General features: G+C 40.0%; 1 non-coding gene across 1 annotated transcript; it reads right to left on the bottom strand.

The window, feature by feature from the left end:
* Positions 1–1,322: 1,322 nt before the first annotated feature.
* Positions 1,323–1,430, bottom strand: LOC112739198 (small nucleolar RNA R71). The gene has a single exon (XR_003170135.1). It is a non-coding gene; the product is annotated as a small nucleolar RNA R71 (small nucleolar RNA).
* Between the last annotated feature and the right edge of the window lie 12,515 nt (positions 1,431–13,945).

The following is a 13,945-nucleotide window of genomic DNA, read 5'->3' as shown; positions in this document are numbered from 1 at the left end:
CCAAAAAGGTAGCATTTTGGGCGTTAAACGCCAGAATGGATGCCATTCTGGGCGTTTAATACCAGAAGGACACTAGAGGGAAGATTTTGTTTTTAATTCAAATCTTTTTCAAGTTTTCATGATTTTTCAAAATCAAATCTTTTTCAAATCATATCTTTTCAATCATATCTTTTTCAAAATCAATTTCTTTTCAATTTTTTTTATTTATTACTATTTTTGAAAATCCTTTCTACAATTAGTGATTTAATTCAAAATTTTCAAGTTGTTACTTGCCTATTAAGAAAGGATCAAAAGTTTTAATTCTAAGAATCATATCTTCTAATTTCTTGTTAGTCAAGTAATCAACTTTAATTTTAAAACGTTCTCTTTTTAATTTGATTTCAATCATATCTTCTCAATCATATCTTTTCAATCACATCTTTTTCAAAATTAATTTTCAATCATATCTTTTTGATTTCTAATTTCAAAATATTTTCCAAAAATCACTTAATTTCTTTCGCAAACTTAGTTTTCGAAAATCATTTACCAAATTTTCAAAATTCTTTCAATTATTTCAAAATCTTTTACTTTATTTTCGAAAATTCTTCCCCTCTTCTCAAATCCTTCTATTTAAAGGACTAACACCCCTCCATTATCAACAATTCGAACTCTATCTCTCTTGATAAGTTCGAATATTTCTTCTCTACCTCATCCTTCTATTTTTATTTTTCTCTGACACCTCAAGGAATCTCTATACTGTGACATAGAGGATTTCATATTTTCTTTTCCTCTCTTTTCATATGAGCAGGAGCAAGGACAAAGGCATTCTTGTTGAAGCTGATCCTGAACCTGAAAGGACCTTGAAGAGAAAGCTAAGAGAAGTTAAAGTACTACTCTCTATAGAGGACTTAACAGAACTCTTCAAACAAGAAGAAGCCATGGCAGCCAAAAACAACAACAATGCCAACAATGCAAGGAAGGTGCTTGGTGACTTTACTGCACCTACTCCTAACTTCTATGGGAGAAGCATCTCAATCCCTGCCATTGGAGCAAACAACTTTGAGCTTAAGCCTCAATTAGTTTCTCTAATGCAACAGAATTGCAAGTTTCATGGACTTCCATTAGAAGATCCTCATCAGTTCTTAGCTGAATTATTGCAAATCTGTGACACTGTCAAGACCAATGGGGTTGATCCCGAGGTCTTCAAGCTTATGCTTTTTCCCTTTGTTGTAAGAGACAGAGCTAGAACGTGGTTGGATTCACAACCTAAAGAAAGCCTGAACTCTTGGGAAAAGCTAGTCAATGCCTTCTTGGCAAAGTTCTTTCCACCTCAAAAATTGAGCAAGCTTAGAGTGGAAGTCCAAACCTTTAGACAAAAGGAAGGTGAATCCCTCTATGAAGCTTGGGAAAGATACAAGCAATTGATCAGAAGGTGTCCTTCTGACATGCTTTCAGAATAGAGCATCATAGGTATCTTCTATGATGGTCTGTCTGAACTATCCAAGATGTCATTGGACAACTCTACTGGAGGATCTCTTCATCTGAAGAAGACGCCTGCAGAAGCTCAAGAACTCATTGAAATGGTTGTAAATAACTAATTCATGTAAACTTCTGAAAGGAATCCTGTGAATAATGGGACAAGTCAGAAGAAAGGAGTTCTTGAAATTGATACTCTGAATGCCATATTGGCTCGGAACAAAATATTGACTCAACAAGTCAATATAATTTCTCAGAGTCTGTCTGGAATGCAAGTAGCAACAGTTAGTACCAAAGAAGCTTCATCTGAAGAAGATGCTTATGATCCTGAGAACCCAGCAATGGAAGAGGTGAATTACATGGGAGAATTCCATAGAAACACCTATAATCCTTCATGGAGAAATCATCCAAACCTCTCATGGAAGGATCAATAGAGGCCTCAAAAAGGCTTCAACAACAATAATGGTGGAAGAAATAGGTTTAGCAATAGCAAGCCTTTTCCATCATCTTCTCAGCAACAGACAGAGAGTTCTAAGCAGAGCCACTCTGACTTAGCAACTGTAGTCTCTGATCTAATCAAAACCACTCAAAGTTTCATGACTGAAACAAGGTCCTCCATTAGAAATTTGGAGGCACAAGTGGGTCAGTTGAGCAAGAAAGTTACTAAACTCCCTCTTAGTACTCTTCCAAGCAATACAAAAGAGAATCCAAAAGGAGAGTGCAAGGCCATCAACATACCCCACAAGGCCGAACCTAGAGAGGAGGAAGAGGCAGTGATCTCCACTGAGGAAGACCTCACTAGACGTCCACTGGCCTCCAAGGAGTTCCTCAATGAGGAACCATGGGAATCTGAGGCTCACACTAAGACCATAGAGATTCCATTGAATTTACTTTTGCCATTCATGAGCTCTGATGAGTATTCTTCCTCTGAAGAGGATGAAGATGTTACTGAAGAGCAAGTTGCTAAGTACCTTGGAGCAATCATGAAGTTAAATACCAAGTTATTTGGTAATGAGACTTGGGAGGATGAACCCCCCTTGCTCACCAAAGAACTGGATAACTTGACTAGGAAAAAATTACCTCTAAAGAGACAAGATCCTAGAAAGTTCTCGATACCTTGTACCATAGGCACCATGACCTTTGAGAAGCCTCTGTGTGACCTAGGGTCAAGCATAAACCTCATGCCCCTCTCTGTAATGGAGAAGCTAGGGATCATTGAGGTACAAGCTTTAAGAATCTCACTAGAGATGGCAGACAACTCAAGGAAACATGCTTATGAACTTGTAGAGGATGTCTTGGTAAAGGTTGAAGACCACTACATCCCTGCTGATTTTATAGTCCTAGACACTGGGAAGTGTATGGATGAATCCATCATCCTTGGCAGACCCTTCCTAGCCACAGCAAAAGCTGTGATTGATGTTGACAGAGAAGAATTGGTCCTTCAAGTGAATGAGGACTCCCTTATGTTTAAAGCTCAAGGATCTCCCTCTGTAACCATGGAGAGGAAGCATGAAAAGCTTCTCTCAATACAGAGTCAAACAAAATCCCCACATTCAAACTCTAAGTTTGGTGTTGGGAAGCCACAACCAAACTCTAAGTTTGGTGTTGAGAGGCCATCATCATGCTCTGAGTATCTGTGAGGCTCCATGAGAGCCCACTGTCAAGCTACTGACATTAAAGAAGCGCTTGTTGGGAGGCAACCCAATTTTACTTATCTATGTTAAATTTATATTTTCCATTGTTATTTTATGTTTTCTGTAGGTTGATGATCGTGTGAAGTCACAAAAACAATTGAAAAAGCAAAAACAAACTGAAAAACAGAATGAAAAATAGCAAACCCTGGAGGAGAAGGCTACTGGCGTTTAAATGCCAGTAAGGGCAGCAGAATGGGCGTTAAACGCCCAGTCTGGCACCATTCTGGGCATTTAACGCCAGAAATGGGCACCAGACTGGCGTTTAACGCCAGAAAAGGGCAAGAAGCTGGCGTTAAATGCCAGAAATGGGCAGCAACCTGGCGTTTAACGCCAGGACTGGCAGCAGAGGGCATTTTGCACGCCTAATTGGTGCATGGATGAGAATTCCTTGACACCTCAGGATCCCCACCAACCTCAACTCACTCTCTCTCTTCTTCACACCTTTTCATAATACTCTTCCCCAAATACCCTTCACCAATCAACTCAATACCACTTCCCCAAAAACCCCTCACCTATCAAATCCTACCCTCTTCTCCATAAACCCTTCACCAATCCACATCCATCCATCATAAACCCCACCTACCTCACCATTCAAGTTTAAACCACTTTCCCTCCCAAACCCACCCATACATGGCCGAACCCAAACCCTCCCTCCACTCCTATATAAACCCATCTTCACTCTTTCATTTTCACACATCTTCAACACTACTTCACCCCCTTGGCCGAAACACTACCCCCATCCATTTCCTCTATTTCTTCTCCCTCTACTCTCTTCATTCTTCTTTTGCTCGAGGACGAGAAAACCTTCTAAGTTTGGTGTGGTAAAAGCGTTGCTTTTTGTTTTTCCATAACCATTTATGGCACCTAAGGCCGGAGAAACCTCTAGAAAGAGGAAAGGGAAGGCAAAAGCTTCCGCCTCCGAGTCATGGGAGATGGAGAGATTCATCTCAAAGGTGCATCAAGACCACTTCTATGAAGTTGTGGCCAAGAAGAAAGTGATCCCCGAGGTCCCTTTCAAGCTCAAAAAGGGTGAATATCCGGAGATCCGACATGAGATTCGAAGAAGAGGTTGGGAAGTTCTCACCAACCCCATTCAACAAGTTGGAATCTTAATGGTTCAAGAGTTCTATGCCAATGCATGGATCACCAAGAACCATGATCAAAGTTTGAACCCGGACCCAAATAATTGGCTTACACTGGTTCGGGGGAAATACTTAGATTTCAGTCTAGAAAATGTAAGGTTGGCATTCAACTTGCCAATGATGCAAGGAGATGCACACCCCTACACTAGAAGGGTCAACTTTGATCAAAGGTTGGACCAAGTCCTCATGGACATTTGTGAAGAGGGCGCTCAATGGAAGAGAGATTCAAGAGGAAAGCCGGTTCAACTAAGAAGGCATGACCTCAAGCCCGTGGCTAGGGGATGGTTGGAGTTCATCCAACGCTCAATCATTCCTACTAGCAACTGGTCTGAAGTTACTATAGACCGGGCTATCATGATCCATAGCATCATGATTGGAGAGGAAGTAGAAGTTCATGAGGTTATATCCCTAGAACTCTACAAGGTGACGGACAAGTCCTCTACTTTGTCAAGGTTAGCCTTCCCTCATCTTATTTGTCACCTTTGCAATTCAGCTGGAATTGACATAGAGGAAGACATCCTCATTGATGAGGACAAGCCCATCACTAAGAAGAGGATGGAGCAAACAAGAGATCCCACTCTTGGACAAGAACATGAGGAAATTTCTCATCATGAAATTCCTGAGATACCTCAAGGGATGCATTTTCCTCCACAAAACTATTGGGAGCAAATCAACACCTCCCTAAGAGAATTAAGTTCCAATATGGAACAACTAAGGGTGGAGCACCAAGAGCATTCCATCCTCCTCCATGAAATTAGAGAAGATCAAAGAGTCATGAGAGAAGAGTAACAAAGGCATGGAAGAGACATTGAGGAGCTCAAGCACTCCATAAGATCTTCAAGAGGAAGAACAAGCCGCCATCACTAAGGTGGACCCGTTCTTTAATTTCCTTGTTCTTTATTTTCTGTTTTTTTAATTTTTATTTATGTTTGTGTCTTTATTACATGATCACTAGTGTCTAAGTGTCTATGCCTTAAAGCTATGAAAATGAATCCATCACCTTTCTTAAATGGAAAATGTTTTTAATTGAAAAAGAAAAAGAAGTGCATGAATTTCGAATTTTAAAACAATTTAGTTATTTTGATGTGGTGGCAATACTTTTGTCTTTCTGAATGAATGCTTGAACAGTGCATATTTTTTGAATTTGTTGTTCATGAATGTTAAAATTGTTGGCTCTTGAAAGAATGATGGAAAAGGAGAAATGTTATTTGATAATCTGAAAAATCATAAAATTGATTCTTGAAGCAAGAAAAAACAGTGAAAAGCTTGCAGAAAAAATATATATGCGAAAAAAAAAAGAAGAAAAAGCAAGTAGAAAAAGCCAATAGTCCTTTAAACCAAAAGGCAAGGGTAAAATAAAATAGGATCCATGGCTTTGAGCATTAGTGGATAGCAGGGCCCACAGGAATAAAATCCTGGCCTAAGCGGCTAAACCAAGCTGTCCCTAACCATGTGCTTGTGGCGTGAAGGTGTCAAGTGAAAACTTGAGACTAAGCGGTTAAAGTCAAAGTCCAAAGTAAAAAGAGTGTGCTTAAGAGCTCTGGACACCTCTAGCAGTTGATCCTTTAGCAGTTTGCAGAGCATGCTAATTTGAATTTGCTGTTCTTCTTTCAGTTGATCTATGGCTTCTTGTAGCTTGGTGACAGATGCTTCTAGGCGAGTCCAGTAGTCAATCTGAGAGATTTCTGGGAGGAACTCCTGTGCCCTCCTTTTGATGGAGTTATCTTGCACTTGTTGTCCTTCTATTGACTTTTTGGTGATTGGGTGCTTGACTGAGATATACTCATCCACTCCCATCTTTACCCCAGCATCTTTACATAGTAGAGAGATTAGGCTTGGGTAAGCTAATTTGGCGTCAGTGGAGTTCTTATTTGCAATTGTGTAAAGCTCACAAGAAATCAGATGATGAATCTCCACTTCGTTTCTCAGCATAATGCAGTGGATCATCACTGCTCTTTTGACAGTGACTTCAGAGCGGTTGCTGGTGGGCAGTATAGAACGCCCAAGAAAGTCTAGCCAGCCCCTAGCAATTGGTTTGAGATCTCCTCTCTTGAGTTGATTTGGGACACCCTTTGTGTTGGTTATCCACTTGGTTCCAGGGATGCATATGTCCTTTAGAACTTGGTCCAAGCGCTTATCTAATCTCACCATTCTCCTATTAAAGGATTCTGGATCATCTTGTAGTTGAGGCAGCTTGAAGACCTCTCTTATTTTGTCCAGGTGGAAGTAAATAATCTTCCCTCTGACCATGGTTCGAAAGGTATAGAAGGCGGTTCCAGTCATTCTCTCCTTATTTGTTTGCCACAGATTTGAGTAGAATTCCTGAACCATGTTTCTACCTACCTTTGTCTCAGGGTTAGCCAGAATTTCCCAGCCCCTGTTTTGAATCTGCTCTTGGATCTCCGGATATTTATCTTCTTTCAGGTCAAATTTAACTTCCGGGATCACTGACCCTAGACCCATTATTTTGTGGTAATGGTCTTCATGTTCTTTGGTTAAGAACCTCTCCTGATTCCAAAGTGGTTTTGGAGTGTTCTCTTTCTTGCCTTTTGAAGTGGTTTGTTTTCCCTTAGGATGATCTTAGTGAATCTTAGCTTAGTGATCACGAAAAATACACCAAACTTAGAGGTTTGCTTGTCCTCAAGCAAAAGAAAGGAAAGGAGAGAAATAGAAGGAGAGTCAAATTCGAGTTATGGAGGAGATAGGGAGGCCGAATGTGAATTTATAAGGGAGGGGGTAGAGTTCGAAAATTTTTTGGAAAAGATATGATAGAAGATACGATTTGTAAAAGATAAATATGATATGAAAAAGATGAAATTTTAAAATTGAAAAGATATGAGAGATTTGAAAAAGATAAATCTGAATTTGGAAAGATAGTATGATGAGTTAAAAAAGATTTGAGAGGAAATTAAAAAGATAGATGAGTTTTGAAAAATATTTGAAAAGAAATTGAAGAAGATTTGAGAAAGAATTTTGGGATTAAAGAAGAATTTATTTTTTATTTGTTTTGTTTTTTTGAAATTGAAATTGAAAGATGATAATTTGTAATATGTTTATGCAAGAAATTTTGGATGTAACCATGAAATTTTTAAAAAAATTTGAGTTGGAAACAAAACTTCCTCCCTTCCACATTCCTGGCGTTAAACACCCAGAATGGCACCCATTCTGGCTTTTAACGCCCATTTGTTGCTTCTTTTGGGCGTTTAACGCCCAGCCAGGTACCCTGCTTGGCGTCAAACGCCAGAAAGCCTTTATCACTGCGTGTTTTTCTAAACGCCCAGGATGCTGCAATTATGGTATTAAACACCCAGAATTGTATCTTTACTGGTGTTAAACGCCCAGAATGTTGCCTGATAAACCACTATTTTATGGTTTATATTGTGTTTAATTGTATGGTTTTATCATGATCTTTACCCACTTATTCATTAAATAAGCATGCATTTATAATTCCTTCCTAAAATTATTGCATGATTGAAAACTTGCTTTCTAGAGACTTTTAATTATGTATTTCATTTCTCCTTTATTCCATTCGATGCCGTAATCTGTGTGTTAAGTGATTCAGGCTTTATAGGGCATGAATGAGTTGGAGATTGGAGAGGAAGCTTGCAAAAATGGAAGGAACACAAGGAATTGAGGAGATGACCAGCGAGAAGTGACGCGGCCGCATGGATGACGCGACCACGTGGCATGGAATAGCACGAGTGACGCGGCCGCATGGATGACACGACCGCGTGACATGCGCGATCTGCATAATCTGTAGAATCGCTGGGGCGATTTCGGGCCTTATTTTGACCCAGTTTTCGGCCCAGAAAAGCAGACTAGAGCCAGAGAACATGCAGAAACCGACAACAACATTCATTCCGCATAGTTTTAGTTTTTTAGATCTAGTTTTTTCTCTCCTCTAGGTTTTCTCTCTACACATTCATAGTTTTTAGGATTTGTTATTTTCATTATTTTTGCATTGGGATATTGAGAAGAGTTATTGCCTCATCAAGATTTCGACATTCTAGTTCGTTCTCTTTACTTGTCTCTTACTCTTCCATGTTCCTTAATTTACTTAATTTTACCATTGAATTTTTTGGTGAAAATAAAAGTAATTCTTGTATTGAGAAATGCTAAAATAATCCAATGGTAATTTTACCATTGGATTATTTTAGCATTTATCAATACAAGAATTACTTTTATTTTTAATTAATCTTTTGATCATTATTTATCATGTCTTTCTTTAATTCCCTTTCTTATGTTATGAATTCTTCATTTACAATGAGCGAGTAGTTCCCTAACTTGATGGGGAGTTGATTGAAAGGAACCCTTGAGTTGGGATGCTCAAGAGAAAGATTGCAATTGGGTTTATTGTTGGATTGCTCTCTAGTCATTAACACCAATCCTCCCAAGAGCGGATTGGAACTTGTGGATAGAAACAGCACTCCAACTTGTTTGACTTTCCCTTACTTGATGAGGGACAACTAAACATAATAACCCTCAATTGTTAATTAATCTTGAGAGTACTCCAACAAGAATAGGGCTTCCAGCTAATCAACTCCGAGTCAAGGCTTTTATTTAAATTTATATAAAATCTCTAATTTAATTCTCTGCCATTCAACTCAAACCTTTTTGAAAACATCTGATTAATAAAATAGCACACTTTTCTGCAACTCGTTGGAAGACGACCTGGGATTCATACTCCCATTATTTTAATTTTAATTTCTGTGACACCCTTCTAAATTGATAAGCGGATTTCTGGTTGGTTGAGAACTATACTTGCAACGCATATTTTATAATCATTCTTAACTCGCCAACTTCCGCTCGCATCAATTTTTGGCGCCATTGTCGAGGAGTTGCAATAGAATGCTAAAGTTATTAATTAGAATTTATTTATTTGTATTTTATTTTATTTTGCTACTATGAGCTGCTTGTTTCTTTCGTTAGATGACACGTTCGCTTCCTGACCCAAGCTTGCTAATATTCGATCCTGAGATTGAAAGAACTATTTCACGAATAAGGCAAGCTCGGCGTCGGTTAGTCCTCTCTGAGGGTGGATCTGAAACGTCACTTGAGAAAGAAACCAACCCCCGTTCTACTAATTTGGTTGTTTCACGTGCAGGTAACATGGCAGCAGCCAGGAGAGTTACTATCCAGGAGGCTGGAGCCCCTGATTTTACAATGCAACCATTTCAAGTGCATCACCCAGTGGTGGCTATAGACTTTGAAATAAATACCGCACTGCTCAATTTGATGTCCAAGTTTCATGGCTTACCTGCTCAAGAGCCTATCAAGCACCTGAGAGATTTTCAAGCAGCCTGTTCTACTGTCAGGCGTGATGGTGTAGGTGAAACTTCAATTTTGCTGAAAGCTTTCCCATTTTCTCTTGAAGGAAAGGTAAGAGAGTGGTACTACACTCAACCCGCAGCAACTGTATCCAACTGGGATATACTCAGAAGAGAATTTTTGGAAAAGTTCTTTCCAGCTGAAGATACTGATAAACTGAGGAAAGATATTTCCATGATTGTTCAGGATGACTCTGAAACTCTTTATGAATACTGGGAGCGCTTCAATAATCTTCTGGAAGCTTGCCCCCACCATATGATTGACAAGATAGTGTTACTCGGTTATGTCACACAGGGCATGAGGCCCCAAGATAAGACCACATTGGAAAGTGCTAGCAATGGGTCTATGAAAAAGTACAAGACCACTGATGAGGCATGGCAATTGATCAGTGACTTAGCTGAATCTACTAGGAATCACAGGCAGAAACAAGGCCATGCAAAAGCCATTGCAGAAGTATCCTCTAGCAGATAGACTACTGCTTTAACTCAGAGTATCTGTGAAATGACCAACTTGCTGAAGCAGATGCAATTGAACCAACAACAAGTTCAGCAAGCTCAACCTTCTCCACCACAGCAAAACCAACAGTTAGTTCCACAGAGAGTTTGCGGAATCTGTGCTGATTATAGCCATTATACTGATGAATGTCCGCAGCTACAGCAGGAAGACAACACCGTGGCAGCCACTCATAACTTCTATGACCGCCCCAACCAAGGGTACAATCAAGGTGGCAATTACAACCACGAATGGCAAGACAATTCTAACCAGTATTGGAGGGACAACAACAACAGAGGAGGCAGAGATAATCAGAAAAATCAGAGGTGGAATAATAACAACAACAGGCAGCAGAATCATAATCAGCCTTACAGAGCACCTCACCTGAGGTAATCCCAAGGACCACAGAATACCCAACAGCAGACCTCTCAATTTATCTATCCTTCTTCATCTGCCAATGATGACTTACTACAATCTATTGATCGGAGACAACAGACCATGGAAAATAACATTAATGCCACTCTAAATGGTCTGACCGCTACTTTGCAGGCTCTTGTCTCACAGATAGGATCAATGAATAACTCCAATAACTAACCTTTGAGCTCCAGTGGAATTTCCTCTCAACCATTACCCAACCCCAAGGGTGGTATTAATGCCATCACCCTAAGGTCCGGAACCATACTGCAGGAGAGGAACCAGGAGGAGCCAAGCTAACCAGAACATGCCTCAGCTGAAGAGGTAGTGGAAATAGAAGATGTTGAAGAAGAAGAGGACATACAGGACGTGGCTGAAGAAGAAGAAGTGCAACCACAGGAGGAAACACTAAAAGGCGCAGACACTGCAGAAAACGCCACTCCCATCCCATTTCCACAACTTGCAAGGAAGCCCAGGAAGCAGCTGGAACCTGATCCCAAAATGGTAGAGATATTCAAAAAGGTCGAGGTAACTGTTCCCCTTTTTGATGTTATTCAACAGGTACCTAAGTATGCTAAGTTTCTAAAAGATTTATGTATACATAAAGACAAAATTAATGAATTAGAAACTTTTTCTTTAGGAAGTTCCATATCTGCTTTAATGGGAGGTTTACCTGAAAAGTGTAGTGACCCAGGTCCTTGTATAGTTAATTGTACTATTAGTGGTGTGATAATTTTTGAATGCATGTGTGATTTAGGAGCATGTGTGAGTATAATGCCTTTGTCTATATATGATGTTTTGAGGCTCCCTCCCTTAAAAAGGTTGGCAGCTCGTTTTGTGTTAGCAGATAAAAGCATTATCACAGTGGTTGGAGTTGTTGAAGATGTCTTAGTGGGCATTAAGGGACTCACGTTCCCTACTGATTTTTATATCCTGGAAATGCCCCAAAATGCCTCAGATAAGCCATCATCAATCCTACTCGGAAGACCATTCTTGAAGACCTCAAAGTTTAAATTAGATGCTTTTTCAGGAACATACTCTTTTGAAATAGATGGCCGAGTAGTGATCTTCAATCTGAATGGAGTTATGAAGCATCCTCCAGATGACCACTCTATCCTCAAGTGTGACATTATAGATGAAATCATGGCTGAAGTTCACCAGGAGGAATTTGAAGAGAAGCACACAGGACAAGGTCCAAGTGTGGGGACATTCTCAGAGGACAATGACAGTACCTTACCACTGTTACCAGCTCCAGACAACCCAGAGCCTGAACATGATCAGAAGCTAGAATTAAAACCCCTTCCTCCACACCTCAAATATGCTTACCTTGAAGACGGGCAAAAGTTCCCGGTTATCATTCCAAGGGAACTCACTTCTCAACAGGAAGAGCAGCTGCTTGGTGTGCTGAGGAGGCACAAGAAGGCAATTGGTTGGAGTTTGGCAGACATAGTAAGCATAAACCCTCAAGTCTGTGAGCATAGGATATTTTTAGAAGAGGGAGCAAGACCTGTCCGTCAACCCCAGAGAAGACTGAACCCCACTATCCTAGAGGTTGTCAAAAAAGAAGTGACCAGACTACTAGAGGCAGACATCATCTATCCCATCTCAGACAGTGAATGGGTAAGCCCAGTACAAGTGGTGCCAAAGAAGTCTAGAGTCACTGCAGTGAAGAATGAGCATGGAGAGCTCCTGACAACCAGAGTTCAGAATGCCTAGAGGGTCTGCATTGACTACAGACGCCTCAACCAAGCAACCCGTAAGGATCACTATCCTCTTCCATTCATTGATCAAATGCTGGATCGCCTGTCAGGTAAATCGCATTATTGTTTCTTAGATGGTTACACAGGTTATTTCCATATTCATATAGCTCCTGAGGATCAGGAAAAGACCAATTTTACATGTCCTTTTGGGACTTATGCTTACAAGAGAATGCCCTTTGGCTTGTGCAATGCACCAGCTACTTTCCAAAGGTGCATGATGAGTCTTTTCTCTGATCTTATTGAGGAATGTATGGAGGTTTTTATGGATGATTTTAGTGTTTATGGCGATTCCTTTAGCCTTCGCTTAGATGGATTATCTAGAGTATTAGATAGATGTGTCAGTACAAACCTTGTATTGAATTTTGAAAAATGTCACTTTATGGTTAAACAAGGAATTGTACTAGGACATGTTGTGTCTAATACTGGCATTTCCGTAGATCCAGCAAAGGTGGATGTTATTTCTAGTTTACCTTACCCCTCTTCTGTGAGGAAGGTCCGTTCTTTCCTTGGCCATGCAGGTTTTTACAGGAGATTCATTAAGGACTTCAGTAAGGTAGCACTTCCCTTATCTAGATTACTGCAGAAAGATATTGAGTTCGAGTTCAGTGAAAATTGCAAACAAGCGTTTGATAAGCTGAAGACTGGACTGACTCAAGCCCCAAATGTAAGAGAACCAGACTGGAGCCAACCATTTGAAATAATGTGCGATGCTTCCAACCATGCCGTAGGAGCAGCACTGGCTCAGCGTGAAGGTAAGGATCCTTTTGTTATTGTTTACGCGTCTAAAACTTTAGATGCCGCTCAGTCGAATTACACTACTACTGAGAAAGAGCTTCTTGCTATTGTTTTTGCTCTGGATAAATTCCGAGCCTATTTACTTGGTACTAAAGTAGTAGTGTATTCAGACCACGCAACTCTAAAGTATTTATTAGCTAAAAAGGAGTCCAAACCAAGGCTTATACGTTGGATACTGCTATTACAAGAATTTGATTCAGAAATTAAGGATAGGAGTGGTAACCAGAATTTAGTGGCAGACCACTTGAGTCGCCTTGAACATATTACAGATGACTCCACTCCTATAGCTGATAATTTCCCATTTGATAACCTGCAAGCAGTATCTGAGATAGTCCCTTGGTATGCACCTGTAGCTAATTATCTAGTTAGCCGCACTTTTTCTCCGAACTTTTCTAAGTATCAAAGAGACAAGCTGAAAAACGAGTCTAAATATTATATATGGGATGACCCATATTTATGGAGATGTGGCGCTGACCAGGTAATTAGACGGTGTGTGCCTCAATCAGAATTCCAGTCCATCTTAGAGGCCTGTCACCCATCTGAGAGTGGAGGACATTTTGCCCTCAAAGAACTGCTAGAAAAATCTTAAACTGTGGATTCTGGTGGCCTACTCTTTTTAGGGACGCTGCTGAATTTTGTAAATCTTGTTTCCCATCCCAGAAATTTGGTAATATATCCAGGAAGGATGAGATGCCTCAACAGATTATGCTTTTCTGTGAAATTTTTTATGTTTGGGGCATTGACTTCATGGGTCCATTTCCAAATTCTAATGGTTATTTCTATATATTGTTAGCTGTGGATTATGTTTCCAAATGGGTAGAAGCAATTCCTACCCACAATGATGATGCTAACACTGTTGTTTCCT

This window comes from Arachis hypogaea, chromosome 13, assembly GCF_003086295.3.
Source record: "Arachis hypogaea cultivar Tifrunner chromosome 13, arahy.Tifrunner.gnm2.J5K5, whole genome shotgun sequence".
Lineage (NCBI taxonomy): Eukaryota > Viridiplantae > Streptophyta > Magnoliopsida > Fabales > Fabaceae > Arachis > Arachis hypogaea.
This window is presented reverse-complemented; position numbering and strand designations above follow the sequence as displayed.